This window comes from Taudactylus pleione, unplaced genomic scaffold (assembly GCF_031769625.1).
Source record: "Taudactylus pleione unplaced genomic scaffold, aTauple2 ptg000683l, whole genome shotgun sequence".
NCBI lineage: Eukaryota > Metazoa > Chordata > Amphibia > Anura > Myobatrachidae > Taudactylus > Taudactylus pleione.
The window spans coordinates 1,444,111-1,463,251 of record NW_028285085.1 but is presented as its reverse complement, the minus strand read 5'-3'; the positions used below and the strand labels follow the sequence as shown (position 1 = coordinate 1,463,251).

The 19,141-nt window shown below is 45.7% G+C and overlaps 1 protein-coding gene across 2 annotated transcripts in view; it reads right to left on the bottom strand.

Annotated features, from left to right (window-relative positions):
* Positions 1–13,792: 13,792 nt before the first annotated feature.
* The window catches only part of FXYD6 (FXYD domain containing ion transport regulator 6), a 132,255-nt gene continuing 126,906 nt past the window's right edge, over positions 13,793–19,141 (bottom strand). For both annotated transcript variants that reach the window (XM_088455984.1, XM_088455985.1), the window contains one exon: positions 13,793–15,881. The gene's annotated coding sequence lies outside the window, so the exon portion shown is untranslated. The remainder of the gene's footprint in view (positions 15,882–19,141) is intronic.

Genomic DNA, 19,141 nt, shown 5'->3' with positions numbered 1-19,141 from the left:
GGGGGCAATTTTCTTTTTTCTGTGTTCAGTGTAAACCCCACCCTTTACAAGCACCTGCATTATATTAAGCTGATTGAGCAACTACCATATTTTTTGCTAGGAGTGCCAATAAGTAATCTCATACAGAGACATAATCACTACGTGCCTTTTCTTACAGGAGTGCCGATAAGTAATATCATACAGAGACATAATCACTACGTGCCTTTTCTTACAGGAGTGCCAATAAGTAATATCATACAGAGATGTGATCATTACATTCCTTTTATTACAGGAGTGCCAATAAGTAATATCATACAGAGACATAATCACTACATGCCTTTTATTACAGGAGTGATAATAAGTAATATCATACAGAGACGTGATCACTACGTGCCTTTTATTACAGGAGTTCCAATAAGTAATATCATACAGAGACATAATCACTATGTGCCTTTTATTACAGGAGTGCCGATAAGCAATATCATACAGAGACCTGATCACTACATGCCTTTTCTTACAGGAGTGCCGATAAGCAATATCATACAGAGACCTGATCACTACGTGCCTTTTCTTACAGGAGTGCGGATAAGCAATGTCATACAGAGACCTGATCACTACGTGCCTTTTCTTACAGAAGATATTTTAAATGTAAACTTGAAAATGTATATTTAGCATGCTAATAATTCCACACCTGGCATTTAGTAGATCGTGCATGTACAGGAGTCCCAGAGACGGCTGATGAGGCCATTTCCCTCTGAGTACATTGCAGGGACAGGCTCCTTTCAGAGACCCTGTCTATGTATCTGCAGTTTAATACATACCAGCACTAATATCGCATGCTGCAATGTGGTCATGGGCACTAATATCACCACCAGATCACATTAAGTATGCGATTATTAATAAATGGGCCCATAAGACCCCAGCAGAGTAATCAAGTCCAAATCAGAAGGTGCAAAGCTGAGAACATTTCTGTCTAGATGAATTTAGCCATGTGCTTCATGCTAACATTTCCATTTTCATGCAGTAGGTGCATGACCTCTAAAAGTGTGACTCGGTGACCTCTACAGAGTTACAAGCGTTGCAGGTCTGCCCTAAAGCCGTAGCTGTAAGCAATTTCCTTTTTATCTGCTAGTGCAAATTAGACAGTGAAAGAAATGTCTAATCGGTTCAACTCATTTTCATGCAACATTAGGAAACAACTTTTGCAGCCCAACAGTATGTTCAGGTTCAGGAGCAGAAAACTGAGCAGAAAGCATCATATAGGAGCACACTGCTATGCACTGACCTATAGTTCACACTAAATCCAATCCTATATTTTATTGTTGCAATAGACATACACCATTTACAAACTCAGCATGTGACAGGTGAGTTGTAAAGTGTTACATAAAATGTAACCTATTCTTGCTATCTTCTTTATTATAACTTATGATGGTTCTGTTGTGGAAACAGTTTATGCAGGGAAACGGTTTAGTAACAGCTGGGCTGATGAACTTGCATACTTTATAGTTCTACTTTGTCTGGCAGGCTAGGGGGGCTATATAACAAATATTGCGGGCAAGCACCGAAAAGTAGCATTGCTCATTGCTGCATATAGCTGCGATTTGTCATTTACTTTTGGGGCTATTTAACATTGCTGTAACGCCGAGACACAGGCTGCAAAATGAGCCCATCCAGCAAAGGCTAAAAAGTAAAGTGATCACTTAATGCAGGCTCGGAACCGGCTCAGCTACTGCACAGGCTTGGCCACTGGCCGCATATGAGCTTGTGGAGACTACCAGAGGTACAAATTGTGAATGTGTTGCCCATAGGCCATCTTAACAATAGGGATTTTTTTCATAATGCTTTTGCGATCGTAAAGAGGGTGGTTACAGCCAGGGCTGTAGAAAGCTTGGCCAGGCCTGGGGACTTTTTTTGGGGTGTGTGGACTAATTGTAGGATGCGTGGCCACACCCCTTAGGAGATATTAAAAACTGTAGTTACAGAGCAGCAAAGCATTGCTGGGTGCTGTGAGCCCCTCAGCCAGGGTTAAATCCAGGAATGGGGGGAAGATCTGTTTGATAAATTGGCCCCATATACTGTAGCATATGGCTTAATAGCTTTGTGATTATCACAGAGATGGGCTGAATCCATGAGGTCAGTGTTTCTCAAACCCGGCCCCCAGTGAATCCTTTACAGTGCATGTTTCCGAGATCATCTAGCTGGAGCATATTTGTGTTAATTGACAAAATAAATCTACAGGTGGTACTAATTATTCCTGAGGATTCCTTGAAAACACGGACTGTTATGGTTCCATGAGGACTTCAGCTGGGTACACATTAAGGTGCCCATACATCTGCGACGGATCGTCGTGATGCAGGGATGGGATCGGAAATTTACGATCGTCCATCGGAGATTTCCGATCGCCCACCATCGATGTTCAGCAATCTATCGCCGGATCGCTGACATTTGACATGTTCAATGTCTCCGATTTGACGATAGCGATAATTTTTTGATCGCTATGGTCAAATTGCCAAAATCCAACATGTTGGATTTCTGCGATCCTGCGATGCCGGGTCGCAGCATCGCGGAAATCCATCGCAGATGTACAGGGCCCATTAGACGATATGTCGCCCGACTGAAAGAAAGGGGCACAGATATCTACATAAAAACGCATACATGAGTTTGATAAATATGGGATGATTCAATTCAGCGATAAGAGCCTACAGGATGTTACAAATAAGAAACCACTTATTTTTGCTATTAGATGCAATATTTTACTTACTGTAATACCCAGGAGTGCATGTGGTCACGCAGTGAATCCCATCTGCCACCATAAAGGCTTACATAAAACAATGCAATTATGGGGTAGATTCAATTAGCCACCATTCAATTAAGCACCGCATCCCTGCACTCTAATCCCTAGAGGGTGCACTTAATGTGGATTTAGCCTTGCAGCCTCTGGAGCTGTGTGGAAATAAATACACCCTCTGGGACTTATTGCACTGGGCATCCCGTAGATTCCAGCACTTAATGTGAAATCTATGGGTTAACGCACACTACCAGCAGGGGATGCGGTTAAATTACTGCCGCCCCAAGTTGGAAGGCCAACCGGGGACTAAAGATAGGCATCGAAATGCCAACGCCTATCTTTATGGTGCCCATACATGGTGCAATAAAGTAGCCGATCCGACAGATTGGTACGATATTGCTGCTATATCGTACCGTGTGGGGGCATGATATCGGCCAGTGTGCGCTCCCGTGGGGTCGTACATCGCACCTCTAGATCTTACTGCAGGTTCAGTTGATGTGGGGATGCGATGTACGATCCCATGCAGCGCTAATCGTGGGGGGAGGGGGGTGCCGGCAGATCAGGCAGCGGATCACTCCATGTGTGGGGACCGTCCGATATGTCGGCCGTCAGATCGCAAGGTGCCTATCACACTGTGTATGGGCACCTTTAGCCCCATGCTGAAATCCGATGCCCGGCATCCTGAACGAGGTAAGTCGGGGATAGTTAGGTTGTAGCCGCGGGGGGTGGGGGGGAAGTGTTAGGTTTAGAAATCCCTGGGGGGACTTAGTATTAGGCACCGCCCAGGGAGGGTTAGGCCAGGGGAGGTGGGGGTTAGGGTTAGGCATCCCTGGGGGGGAGGGTAAGGGTGCAGGAAGGTGGGGACTTAGAATTAGGCATCACCCCGGGAGTTTTGGGGTTAAGCACCACCAAGGGAGGGTTAGGGGGGAGAGGGGAGGGTTAGAGTACTTACTGGCTGCTGTCGGGATGTCCTCCCTTCGGGCTTTCGGCATCGGTATGAGAACCGGCGGCTATTCAGCCGTCGGTATTTCATACCGATTCCACCAGCAGGCCTACCGCCTGGGGAAATTGACTAATGACTGGATAGCTCTGGGCATTAAACCTGGAGCTTTACAAGCAGTAAACATTGCAATTAATTGAATCTGCCTCTTTGACTTATGCTGGGTACACACTGGCAGATATATTGGGCGATCAATTGATCGGCCAATATATCGGGTGCACATCGGCCAGTGTGTACCAGCGATATGTCTGAACGACAGAGCCGTAACTAGACTTTTTGGTGCCCTGTGCCAGAAAGAGCATTGGTGCCCCCCTCATTTTTCAAAGGGACATAATGCACCCAAAAAAGAGCCATGGCTTCATGGGGAAGGGCAAGGGAAGAGATAGGAGAGGCCAGGAGATGCTGGGGATGAAATAAGAGGAAGCTACAAGTGAGAATGATAATAAACAGAAATTTGACAGGCTCAAACAGTGCCCCCTGACCTGTGCTGCCCTGTGCGATGGCACCGGCCACACTACCCTAGCTACGGCCCTGCTGAACGACGTAGTTCACAGACATATTGCGTCATCTGTGCTGCACAGCCGATGGCAGATATATCTGTCCATCATGCAGTGTGTACAGGCAGTCAGCCAACCGCCCGTACACTTGCAGCAGAGGCCGGGGGAGGGGGATGTAGCGGGACCCGCAGCCAGGAGAAAAGATGATGGTTGTTCATACTCACTAAACATCTGCAGATATATCTGTAAAGTGTGTATCCAGCCTAACAGTAACCAATCAAGTAACTATTAGTAAGGCTACACTATAAGCTGACATTTAATTGGTCGCTATGGGTTACACCACCTGCTTTGCACAAATTTATTAGAAAAGTCAAAATGAGACATAGTAACACATACACACACACACACACACACAAAATATTCAAATAGACAGGTGCTTTAAAAGAAAAATACAACTGCACATAGTTGACCTAACAGATCTACTCACAATGCCAGGTAACGCATCGCAGAACACATTGTGCTTAATAACTAACTAATAATATATAAGGCTGACAAATGTCACAGACAATCTACAAAGCAGCCACATGTCCTGTCCAGAAGTGACTAATGGTGGGAAAGTCGCCTTTCAGCATAAACTAGGACATTGTTTAGTTTAGAGCAGGAACAAACCTGGCTATTAATCTGAAGCCAGAAGATCACTGTAAAAATAACACAACATTGCCTGAGCTGACTTTATGTGCAGTAAGTAAAGGACAGAAACATGAGGGCATAGGACGTCATACAGATACATATTCACTCCAGTACGTGAGGAGTGATAGGAGAGAGGATAGGATCAGTACATTATTCTGTTTCCTACCCAGGTGATGCCATGGTCAGTAACTTCATTCGGCTGACACTGTTCCTTTCTGTAGCAGGTTAAGTGCTCCTTATAACTCTACCTACTTATAACATTCCACCTTCTTACATTCCCTCCCCCCTTGCATCAAAATGTGAACCCTAAGGGCCCTTATATCTTAGGAATGTCAGACTTAGTGAGCCATGCAATGTATTAAGAAGCTGAAAGCATATAACAGTCTCTTTAGTATTTTCTTGCAAAACACATTGGTGAGTTGGTACATCTACAGGCAGGTATTGTCCTAGGAAGAAACCAAATTGGGGTTTCATTCATGAGTAACCTTGGTGTCCCGTGGACAACAGATAGACCCTCCAACATGACCCCTTACATGGGCGTAACTACCATAAGTACAAGGGGTGCAGCTGCTATGAGGCCCAGAGCTGAGCCCATCTTCTTTGTCAAAGTTACATGTGTTATAAACATTTTTCAGCATTGAGTGGTACATAGGGGCCCTTATAGACTTTTGCTATGGGGCCTTCAAATACCTAGTTATGCCCCTGCGTCCCCTTCCATCAGGTACAAAATGCTGAGGTCCTGGACTTCCCTCTTAACTTATGATTGCTGTCACCGAAGTTGAACTTGATAATTGATACAAAAGGTGTTTCAACATAGGTGACTGCAATCATAAATTAAGTCCAGGAGCAGAGCACTGTGTACCTGACGGAAGGGGACATGTTGTAGGGTCTGGAGTGGTTTGTATGATGTATTTAGTACACAGGTTCTCAAACTCAGGGTCTCATTCAGACCCGCTCGCGAGCACAGGACGCTCGCAAGCGGGTCGATGGTAACCAAATGCGCATGACGGAGGCTGCTCCGTCGTGCGCATGCGCGAGACCCGGCGAGCGACGGGGAAGCCGTCGCTCGGGGTCTCGCACCAAAGGGGGCGTGCTGTCGATGGTGAGTGATAGCACGCCCCCTTTGGTGGGGGTGTGCTGGGGCGTGGCTGCCCAGAAGGAGGCGTTCCCATGGGAACGCCTACCGTCTGGGTCCGGCCCCACTGACATCACTAGTGATGTCAGTGGGAGTGATTTTGGCTCTGATAGAGCCAAAATCACTCCAGGGCTTGCGGCAGCGAGACCCTACCACAGGGTCTCGTCGCAAGCCCGATGGTCGCGATGGTCTTGATCCATCGCGACCATCATCATGGACGCTCGCATAAGCTGTGGGTGGTAACCCACAGCTATGCGAGCGTCCAGGAGGACGCACCAAAAAAAAACAAAAAGCGCCCTGATTCAGAGCGGTTGCTCGTTCAGAGCGGCCAGCTCTGAATCAGACCCTCAGTTCTCAGGACCCCAAACAGTGCATGTTTTCCAGATCTCACAGAATCAAGTGAAAATTATTAGCTCCAACTTTGGATCTTTTAAAATGTGTCAGTGAGTAATGAATACACCTGTGCACCTGCTGGGTGACCTGGGAAATGTGACCTGTGTGGGGTCCTGAGGATGATTTATATTTTGTGGGACATTTTCATTTGGTTCAAGCAAAGGAATCATCAATAGTCCTAGAAGTCATTATAAAACCTGCAATCATTCAGCTGTGGTAGCAAAAATGTATTCGTCCATATAAAGACTTCTAATTGTATGTTACAGACTGGTATCTGTTCCTTAAACAGCATGTTATTTATTTTATAAGTTACTAGTATTCTTACATATTTTTTTTATGTTTTTAGCATATAATGGCTGTAAAAGTAGTTTTGATTTGGGCAGATCTCATGTGCATAATCTGTATATATTGACTAGACCATCGTACTCTTACATTCTCTCTAGTTATGTATTACAGACTGTCTGTCCCCAGTCAAACTGTGTAAAATCCGGCGCTTGGGATCCCAGCAGTCAGAACCCCAAGCCAGCATTACGACTCGGTTACAATGCCTACGCCTAAAGGTAAGTTCTCCTTATTTAACCTCCCCCATCCCTCCCTAGTGCCTAAACCTAAGCCCCCTAGTGCCTAACCCTCCCTCCCTGCACCTTAAACCTAACCCTCCTTACCCGCACCCTAACCTCCCCCCTAGTGACTAAACCTAACACCCTCTCCCCTAGTGCCTAAACCTAACCTCCCTCTCCGCACCCTAAACCTAACCCACCCCCTAGTGCCTAACACGTAACCTCCCCTAACCCCAGTACATATACCTTCGGGATCCCGGCGGTCGGGATCCCAGCGCTGGTATTCTGGTAAGTGTCGGAATCCCAGCAGTCGGGAATCTGCCTGCATCCTCATTAATGAGACCAGGTTTGTGGTCTTTTGCCAGTGTTGGTGGGTGGGTTAGTCACTTTTGTGTTAATACTATCAGTGAAACTCACATACATTAGTCTTCCGTCATACTGAGCGGAGGTGGGGTGTGTGTATGCATGATATGATTGGGGACACAGGGCCTGATTCAGAGACGGACGCTCTGAACGAGCGCTCACTCTGAATCAGGGTGTTTTTTTTGTTCGGCCACCTGGCCGCTCGCATAGCGAGTGGCTAGGATGATGGTCGCGATGGTCAAGACCATTGCAATCATTGGGCTTGCGACGAGACCCTTGTGTTAGGGTCTCATGGCCGCAGGCCCCAGAGAGCTTCTGACTCTAACAGAGCCGGAAACTCTCCCACTGACATCAATGGTGATGTCAGTGGGGCCGCCCACAAATGGCAGACGTTCCTTCGGGAATGCCTCCGTTTGGCCAGCCACCCCCCCTGCCCGCCTACCAAACGGGGCGAGCTGTCAATCACCATCGACAGCTCGCCCCCTTTGGTGCGAGACCCGGAGCGACGGAGCACCCATCGCTAGCCTGGTCTCGCGCAATTGCACAACGGAGCCCGCTCCATTGTGCGCATGCCCAGTGGGCAAACATCGACCCGGTTGCGAGTGCTCAGCGCTTGCGACCGGATCTGAATCAGGCCCATAGGGCATAACATTTTGGGGGTCATTCAGACCCACTCGCGAGCGGCATTACGCTCGCAAGTGGGTCGATGTTCCCCACTGCGCATGCGCACGACGGAGGGAGCTCCGTCGTGCGCATGCGCGAGACCCGACGAGCGAAGGACTTTCCTTCGCTCGGAGTGTCTCATCAAAGGGGGCGTGCTGTCGATGGTGACTGACAGCACGCCCCCTTTGGTGGGCGTGCCTGCCAGACGGAGGTGTTCCCAAGGGAACGCCTACCGTCTGAAGCCGGCCCCACTGACATCACTAGTGATGTCAGTGGGAGTGATTTTGGCTCTGATAGAGCCAAAATCACTCCTGGCCTTGCGGTTGAGAAACCCAACCGCAGGCTTTTACTCGCAGTTCCGATGGTCGCGATGGTCAAGACCATCGCGACCATCATTATGCACACTCGTATATGCTGTGGGTGGTGACCCACAGCTATACGAGCGTCCAGGAGGACGCTCCATATTAATGGAGGTGGGCCCTGATTCAGAGCGAGTGCTCTGGTCAGAGCGTCTGGCTCTGAATCAGGGCCTTTGTACCACTGATTATAATTCCAGGGACACTATGGGGCTGATTCTGAGTTGGGAGCAAAGCAAAAAAAGCAAGAAATTTAGTATCCATAACAAACCATGCTGCAATGCAAGGGGAGCACATTCATGTATTATTTTTGCATGCAGGGTAAATACTGGCCACTTTTGCATGTATCCCATAAATGCTGGACAGCTTTATTACTACAATGCAACTTAGATTTGAGATTGGACATGTCCCTCCCAAATCTACATCTCTCTGCACGTTACATCTGCCCCACCTGCCGTGCAGCATGGTTTTACCAAGGTGCCCAGTTACCTGCTCTTTTTGCTTTGCTCCCAACTCAGGATCAAACCCTCTGACTTTTTGCTATCCGGAGGATCTGTTCGCATCATGTGCTGTGCATACATACATCATGCTAAATTATATGGTCACATCACAAGACGAGATCATAAAGCAATTGTATGCTGTTTAAAACACTATCTGTAGTACATATTAACTTTTACAACATACAGTATATACACACATACAGACTCTTAATAGGTTACAATGTGTTGGAAATTGTTTGCTTTATTTTAGGTATGGAAAAATAGCATTGCATCTTGAGTTACAGAAAAAACCTTTGACGTTGCAACGATGCGATCTCACACAGGTCACAAAGCTGAGAATGCATCATGTGATTGGACATTACTGGCTCTGTCGCTGTATGTGGCTCCACCAGGTTCACAGCAATTCTACCCAGCTCCCAACAAACTCTACCTGCTCAGTTTTATCCTGTTGTTAGGAGCTGGCGGCAGCGGAGTTTAGTAGTGACGCCACTGCTGCAGTAGCCTAGTAGAATAAAAGAGATACCATGAAGAAAGAGGTGGGAAGGTGCTGAGGAAAGAGATGCAAAACCAGATTTGAGATATCCCACACACTGGAGAGTTGCCATATTGAGGATAGGAGCAGCAGAGGAGAGACCATCCTGGGTGAGGGTGAGAGTTGGAATCTTTCATATAATCATTTGTGACTGTGGGGTCTATGTACTAAGCAGTGATAAGAGACAGAGTGAAAAGTGATAAGGTGCCAGCCAATCAGCTCCCAACTGTCATCTCACAGGCTGTTTGAAAAATGACAGTTGGGAGTTGATTGGCTGGCACCATATCACTTCCTTGTATCATTATTGGGTCTTTACCATCAGAGACTCTGCTTATTGGAACCCTGAAATTCAAGTCCATCCCTTCCATTCAGAGTCTATTGTAACCCGGGTTACCAACGTAATGTGCAACAACGATACCTTATGTACTGCATTATTCTTCTGCTTACGTTTTTGCACTGCTTAGTTAGCCATACGGATGTGGCGTGAGTTTAGGCAAATGATGCAGTGTAATGGAGCTTGTAGGTGTTTGGATTCAGATTGCCAAGGATTGATTGATATTTTATCTGTCTCTGTTATCTTCTACTGATTTCACTGTATTTTTTTGTATGAGGAAGATAGAACACTTTTAACACTCTCTCCCTTAATTTCTGGGCCTTTAAAAAGGTCTGTAGTATTTTGCATGGAGTGGGAGGTGCTTAATAACTCCATTGTGTCCGCAGCACAATGAGTCATCTTGACCCGCCCCCTTCCCAGCTGCAGTAGCAAGAAGGACTGGGGTCATACCTAGGAACCTTAGGTTTTAACACCATTTAAACTCCTGCAGTTTTTTGGAATGTGTGAGGCTCATCCTTAGGTGTTAAGAGGATAAGTCCCACAGCAATGAAGGGATTAAACTCCTCATTCCAGTGGATCCTCTCATTTCTTCTTCTTTTTCCGGTAATTTCAAAGAATCAAATAAAAAACCTGATGACATTGAACTGCTCCTCGAGGATCTCCTGACTCGAATGACATACAGAGGACCTATCTTCATTTAACCCAGAGGTGCCCAAACACGGTCCTCAAGGCTCCCCAACAGTTCAGGTTTTAGAGCTATCCATGGTTGACCACAGGTGTTTAAATCTAATTGACTGAGGTACTAATTAATTCACCTGTGCTCAACCATGGATAGCTCTAATACCTGCACTGTTTGGGAACCTCTGATTTAACCAATCCAAAGTGGCTTCTCTCTGATTTGTTGCATGGTGAGAAAGCCACTCTGATTAGTTAGTTTGACTGATGTTCAGTCTCAGAACTTCATTGTATAAGTGAGATTCTTTTATAAATTTTATTAAGGAACATTACACTCAGATTTGTTTTGTGAAAAGACTGTGAATTTGATAGTATAATTCATGATAGCTAGGATCGTAAGGTAATTTGAAATAAATCCATTGTCTTTCAAAGAACAAAACAGGGGACACCGCTCTACACCGAAGGTCATTTGCTCAGCACAACAGTTTTTGCATTACAGCACGTAGACCCCAGTAATTAATTTGCACAGTAAAGTCTGCTTGGCACATGAGCCTAATTCCAGCTCAATAAATCCACAGCTGCTTTAAGCTGGCTACAGCTTGCTCTTGACAAATACTTGTGACCTCCTCAAAAATTTTGTGTCACATTGCTCTGCCCTGCTACACAATGGATGCATGTGCTGCCAAAGAAACTTTTATTAATTTTTTTTTTTACCTTAATCATAGATCGTTCCAGATGTGAAGTGTTTTGTTCTTTATTTTGCTTAACACCTTCTAAATCCCATTTATAAGAAATATTCCAGCCAGGATCCTTCTCATGACCTTGTGTAGCAGAGTGTCTCACACATACTTGCCAACTCTCCCTCATTGTCAGGGAGATTCCCTGAAATAGTAGCAATCTCCCTGAAGAGTCCAGTAATCTCCCTGATTGCACCTTACCCCCATTATGAAGCTGTTATAGTCATAAAAAAACAGAGATATATACATTCAAATGGGATCATTAGTATCTTTTCCCTGTATTGGGTATAAGGCACAATGATCCCTATGGCTACATGCATTTTCTGAGAAGTATCAGTGTGTTTTCATCAACAAGTAGATCTTATGGAGCGTACACACGGTCAGATTTGTCAGATTTGTCAGATGAACGACTGAACGATTAAACGATTTGAACGATTTGACCAAAGTTTTGAACGATTTGAACGATTGAACGATTTTTGAATGCATTAAAATGAATGGAATCGTCCAAGTCTGACTGCAAACCCATCAGATGTCAGATATCGTTATCTGACAAACGGGAACGCGCATCGTTGATCGTCCATCGTTCAGGCATGTCAGATATGAACGATTTTCCTTCAGATATGAACGACTGAACGATTTTTAAATCAATATTGTCCATATCTGAAGAAAAAATCTGATCGTGTGTATGCACCATAACTAACTGTTTTGGGGCTCATTTACATTTGGATGTAAGTCCATTTTATGACACGCCCCTCAGATGTAGCAGTACACGCCCACTTTACCGACCCACTCATAGGTGCTGCTTTACAATCTCCCTGAAATGCTTTTTCAAAAGTAGGCAAGTATGGTCTCACAGCAGAGCTGTAATCCACGGCCTTTAGTTATAAATATGATCCTGGTCACCCTCTGATCCACGATGGACTTTTCACTAGCTCAGACTGTCTCACTGTGGCCTCCTATGCATCTGCTATCTGTCTCGTCTGTCTTGTCTCTTGTCTGTCCCCCTTGGTTCTCTTATTTGAGTCTCATGTCTGTACTCCTCATAGAAACACTGAGCCCGTGTTGCATGGCATGTAGGGATTACAGCTGGCTATATCTATATTGTTATAATACTACCCCCCATAAACGTAGAAGAAAGCAGCACAGTGATCACCGTGACCTAGAGACTGTGGGAGAAAGTACCCTAGTGATCCTGGCTGTGTGTATGACATGATCATTCAACATGCACTACTGTCCCGCTCTATACCATATGTTCTCCTGGTGATGGCGTTCACCATTTGTTCCCATTGGCGTCGGACCCTGTATAGTCTGTGTGGTGCTCGGTTACAAGCTTTGTTTGGATTCTGACAATTGTCTATATGGCAAATGTTCTTTTCTTTTGAGATACCTGGGTAGTGTGGACCATTACAAATAAAATAATAATAAGAATAATATAGTGTTGTTATGCCCTGGCTTTTCCTTCTATGGTAGTGGTATCTTTGTTTTCTGCCCCCTATGGAGAACCGCTTATTCAGTTATGTATATTGGCTTTGCCTGCTTGTGCTTTTAGTGCAGGCCTGGCCATCGTGTGGCTCTCCAGCTGTTGTGAAACTACATATCCCAGCATGCCCTGCCAGTGTTAGCATTCTCTAATAGCAAATCTGTGGCTGGGCATGCTGGGACATGTAGTTTTCCAACAGCTGGAGAGCCACCGGTTGGCCAGACCTCTTCTAGTGCATTGGTGCCAATTACGCTATCATGTGTGCCATGCTTATTGTATTTTTTATGCTCCTCAAAACGCTAATGTATATTTGTGTTTCAGGTTGGGTTTCTGTTGTATGGTTTGTTTGGGAATCAGTATTTAATGCCGATGGCTGAATAGCCGCCGGATCAAATACCGACAGCGGAACCCCGACGGACCTAATTCCCGACTGGGGCTTGTAAGTAACCTAACCCTCCCCTTGTACCTAAACCTAACCCTACCGGTGGGTGCCTAACCCCAAGTACCCCCCGGGGGTCCCTAAACCTGAACAGTATTTTGTAGTGGGGCTAATGATGGGCGTTGGGCTTTTGACACCTATCTTTAGTCCCCTGGCTGCATCGCATCCCGTTTGATGCAAAATCTTTGATAAAATGAAAGAAAAACCCAAAAAGGTGCCATTATTTCTATTATGAAAAGAATAAATGGAATATCGCTTACTCCTCCTAATAATCATTTTATACCATTCCCAGTGGCGTACAGTACTTTCTACTGGAGTTCTTACAGTCACAGCACAGCTAGTGCCGAAATAATGCAAGGACAGGACAGTTGGGATGTCCTTTACATCAGTATTAGCCATAAAAGAGGTCATATGAATCAACATGCGGGTTTATAAAGCTATAGCCGCTTTTATGGAGATAGAGATTACATGAAACAATAGGATTTATAGGTTACAGTTAAACAAAGGAGAGGTTATGTGGGCCAATAGACGGAGATGCTGACAGCAGTTATATGATCAATAGGAAGAGTTATAGGAAACAGTCACAAGGTTAGGAGACTGGAATTTACCCATTTTGTTCTAAGTTCAAAGGCAGTGACAACAGGAATGTATAAAGTTAATCTTCCTAGGTGTTGGAGGGTTAGAAATACACTTTATTCACATTGGTTTGACATCACTAGGTATACACACACAATAAAAAAAGGTGGTGGCGTTCAATTATAGAAGAGCAGGGGGTGCCCCAGATTCACAGCGAGATCGGTACATATTTCAGGAGACAGAAATAATGTTACATTTGAATGTGTAAGAAGAACATGCTACAGAAATAGCCACGTCTGCATTGGGGTCAGGCGGTCAGAGAACAAGAAAGAGAGGGGACAGTCTGGTTGTTAAAAACAACACCGGATTTAATGAACAAAGTCACTATGCGTGTATGTGTGTGTTTTAGGTTGATCCTCGTGTTGTTTAGTATACAGGCTCAGGTGTCTTCTAGATCCATAGGAAGGCCTGTGCTACTAAAATTCAGATTAAAGTCCCCTGGCAGCTGCAGTTTATCGTCTGCAGAGCATTATAGCATAGTGTGTGTACTAGTTGTATTACAATAAACACAAACAATGTAGCCTGCAGCACAATGCTCTGCATATGATTTACAGTGCTTTGTGGCACATATGCAAAAGCCTGCGAGTTGCCAGGAGATTTAGTCCGTACATTTTAAGCGGCGACCATTTAAAAGGCAAATCCAACCTGGTTTTTGGCCTTTAAATTATTGCCATTTTAAATCTACAGGCTAAATCGCCATCTGCCAGTTCCTGCAACTCACATGCTATTACAGAAGGACCTGTGAGTGATCCATGCACTGTACTTACACAGTGATCTGCATGTTACAGGTGTACAGTGCTCTGTCAGTGACTAGATATGTGTTACTATTCACACACAGCCATATATGCTGTACACACAAAGGGCCTGATTGAGAGATGCGTGGAAGTCGGCAGCAGGTGCGGCCGTTTTGCTTGGTGGTAAATAAATACGGATCTTTGCTTGTATCACAGCCATGTGACCGCACCGCCCCTATCAGTGGCGTATCTATAATGGCTGCAGTGTGTGCGGGGCACACGGGCCCCTGGATCCAGTGGGCCCACGCACCGCGCACACTGCACCCATATTATTTTAGACTTACCTGTCCGTGGTCCCACATCGGGTGTCTGTACTGCTTAGAACACCGGAAAATGGGCGCCATGGCCATTTTCCGGCATTCTGCGCATGCGCAGTAGACTCTGGGCACACTCTAGTGCCCGGAGTCTACTAAGGCTCCGGTGGCTGGCTAGCTGCATCAGTCGGCTGCCGGCCACTGGGGAGAGAGGAGGGGGCCCGCACGGGGAGTGCACACGGGCCCCCTCCTCTCTTAAGACGCCCCTGGCCCCAATCCATCCGCTTGTGAAAGCAGCCATCATCACTATAAACGCACATTTGCGCCAGCCCAGCGATGCAAGCGTTAAGTCTACACTCCCGCGACACCCCCTTAGCTTACAAGCAAACGCCCAGTTAAACCCATTCATCAACAAGTGGTGATGCAGCTGAGGATACGTACAATGCCGAGTCCCCCGTACTTGCTCAAAACTGCGTCTGCGCGGCTTCAGCACGTGCGCAGCGCAAACATTCGCAAGATCCATCTGCAGAACGGACTTACGTGTCTCTCTGAATCAGGCCCAAAGTACTTTGCTCTACAGGATTCACTAACAATAACATTTAAGGCACAAACACAATTTTGATCTGACCAACACAACCTCCTATAGAAATAGACACAAATCTATACACCCTGTCTTGATAAACTGATAAACCAGGAGGTCCACAGAGTGAGGATGAAGAAAGGACCTCAGGAAACACGAGAAACAATGCATTTGTGATATTCACTATAGTAATATAAACGCAGTATGTTCAGTAACTGGACAGAGGGACCAAACATTGGCCACAACGGTAAGGGTCCTGATTCCTCCACACCTCCAGGAAATTATCCACCCGCATAATAATAATAAGTGCTAAGACATTACAAGTGAAGAACACAGACGGTACTGAGGAACGATCTGTAAATAAGACGATGACATCATCATGCGTGGCGTGGACGCATGGCAGGGCGGAGGGGGTAGGCCTGGAGGGGTGATAGTAGTAGGTGAAGCGCTTGCTTAGTTTTTTTGCGTAGTTTGTTCTCTGTTATTCCCTGGGGTCCTAAAAAAAGGAAGGTAAGATTAATAAACTTAAAAATAAATATACGTCCCTTCTTATATATGAGATAACTTACAGTTCTCTTATAAAGCACATCTTTTACTCACGTCTTTCATGTATCAACTCTATGTAAGTAATTCCATTTCCCCCTTTTCCCCTTTGGGTCTTTCCGTATCACCCCCTCATTCACATCCATATTTAACAGCGTTAAAGACACAATAACCTGTTTTCACTTTGTCATTGTCTAATGTAACAATACTGCTAAATTTATTTGTCTTCTGTACGTTATAACCTTCTGTATTATTGCAGAATATTATATGGCTTCTGTACGTTATAACCTTGAGTATTACAGCAGAATATTATATGGCTTCTGTACGTTATAACCTTGAGTATTACAGCAGAATATTATATGGCTTCTGTACGCTATAATCTCGAGTATTACTGCAGAATATTATATGGCTTCTGTACGCTATAATCTCGAGTATTACTGCAGAATATTATATGGCTTCTGTACGCTATAATCTCGAGTATTACTGCAGGACATTATACAGCTGCTGAGCGTTACAAATTTCTATCTCATTGCGAATTTATACTGTATGTTATCTACACGTTATAAACTTCTATCATATTTCAGAACTTTATATGACTTCTGTATGTTATAAACTTCTATCTTATTGTTGGACTTTATATAGCTTATATACATTATAAACTTCTATCTTATTACAGAGCATTATATTGGTTCTGTATGCTATAAGCTTCTATCTTACTGCAGAACATGATAGGGCTTATATACGTTAAAAGTTTCTATCTTAATGCAGAACATGCTATGGCTTCTACAGTATATGTTATAAGCTTCTATCTTATTGTAGAACATGTTATGGCTTCTACAGTATATGTTATAAGCTTCTATCTAATTGTAGAACATGATAGGACTTCTATATGTTATAAGCATCTGTCTTATTGCAGAACATGATAGGGTTCAGGGGCGGATTGGCCATTATATTTTGCGTGATAAATCCCGGTGGGCCGATTGGTTGTGGGGCCGCTTCTCAATTGTGGCCCCGCCCACTGATTTGCGTCACCTGTATTCCCTTGCAGCCTGGCTGTCAGTGCCTGCCCGCGGCCCGCGAGAAGAGAGGCCAGCTAGCCTATTAAAGCCCCACCCGGCACGCCATCTACGTTACATGCGCCGTTGGCGTCGAGGACTTAGGAAGTGTGCGGAGAGCACACCAGCAGGCGCGGGTCCGCGTGTGTCGGCGGCTGGCTTGCGGTAAGTTGCGGGGTCGGGGGCCACCCAGGCAGTCAGCCTGATTGTCTCCTCTCCATTCTGTTTCCTCCCCAGGCTGTGATTTGTGAAGTTAAAGTTTAATCTCAGCCTGGGGAGGGAGCAGAGTGGAGAGGAGACATTTGGGCTGGCTGCAGTCAGTAGCTGGTAGCGCGGTAGCAGTGGACTGGTAGTAGGCTAGTTAGAGGATTCAGGTCAGGAAGACCTGGGCTGGGCTGGGGGTTTATTGAAAATTACAATTCATGAAGAGATGATACCCATCCGGGGAAGGACAATGGCAATGGGGCTGGGCTGGCTGCTGGGAGACTGGGACTGAGAGACACAGCAGCGCTGCATGCAGGACTCTCTGTCCTGTGACATGACAGGTTGGGGCCAGTCTGATCATAGGGAGATGGAGTCTGGAGAGATATATCTCTCATCTGTATCAGGGGGAATGTCTGGGGTGGTGGCCCTGGGGGGATTAATAATGATCTGAGGGGGGCGTTATTGTGCACTATTAGAGATGATCTATCTGTGGGGGAGGGTTGGAGGGAGCAAATTTTTGCTAAGAGGCGAGGATCTGTCTGTGGGGGAGGGGGCTCTGCTGTACTAAGGGGAGATGATGATCTGTCTCAGGGAGAGGGGTCTGTTGTACTATAGGGAGATGATCTGTCTTGGGGAGGGGGGTCTGTTGTACTATGGGGAGATGATGAGCTGACTCGGGGAGGGGGGTCTGCTGTACTATGGGGAGATGATCTGTCTCGGGGAGGGGGGGTCTGTTGTACTATGGAGAGATGATGATCTGTCTGTGCTGAGGGGAGATGATCTGTCTTGGGGGGCTATTCTGTACTAGGGGGAGATGATGATCTGTCTGTGGGGAGGGGGCTATTCTCTGCTCAGGGAAGATCATTTGTGTGGGGGAGGGGGGCTACTCTGTGCTAAGTAGCACATGATCTGTGGGGGAGAGGGACTATTTCATGCTAAGGGGAGATGTTGATCTGTCTGTGAGGGAGGGGGACTATTATATGCTAGGGCAGGAGGATGATGCTGAGAATATGTAGCATAATGGCGCTGGGGAGATGCAGGATGATGGTGCTATAGAGACGCAGGATGATAGCGCTGGGAAAATGCAGGATGATGGAGCTGGGGATATACAGGATGATGGCATTGGGGAGACACAGAAGGATGGTGCTAGAGAGAAGCAGGGGGACAGCTCTGAAGACACACATAGGGGGTGGATGGGCTGAAGACACACCAAGGCGAGGGTGCTGGAGACACATATAGAGGATGGTCGGACCACTGGTACTATTAGAAGAAAAGGCTGGGGGACAGTAGTCATCAGTAAGACAACAATTCTAATTAAATCATATTACTGATGCAAATGGTACCAAATTAGCAAATATATTTTATTAATATAAAATAGTTTGATATGGGAAACTCATATTTTGTTCTGCCCAAAAACTTCTATTACTATCTGGTTGAACATATGATGCATAACGATGACATTGGCTTTATTACAACACAAACAGGCGGCTTCCAAACCGTGTGATGTCCCGCATGAATAGTGAATACCGACTCAAGACACTGCCTGTCCAGGGAGGAGAAATTTCTTCAGAGGTTCTCCGCTATATGGTAAGAAAACTCATTCACATGCTTGCTGTGCTTATTCACTAGAGAGAAGGACTGTGGTCATGGCTATCAGCTCCTGGAGCGGCGGGCATGCCCCCAGTATGATGAAAATGGGGGGAGTTTTCCTGCGGGCATGGCATTTCACCGTAGGCCACACCCCTGCCACAATGCCACACCCACATTTTTTGGCGAGCCTTTGGCGCACACACATAGGGCTGCTATCACGTTTTTTTCCAGGGCCACTTTAAATTCCCAATCTGCCCCTGATAGGGCTTATATATGTTATAAGTTTCTATCTTATTGTAGAACATGATATGGCTTCTATATAAGTTTCTATCTTATTGTAGAACATGATATGGCTTCTATATAA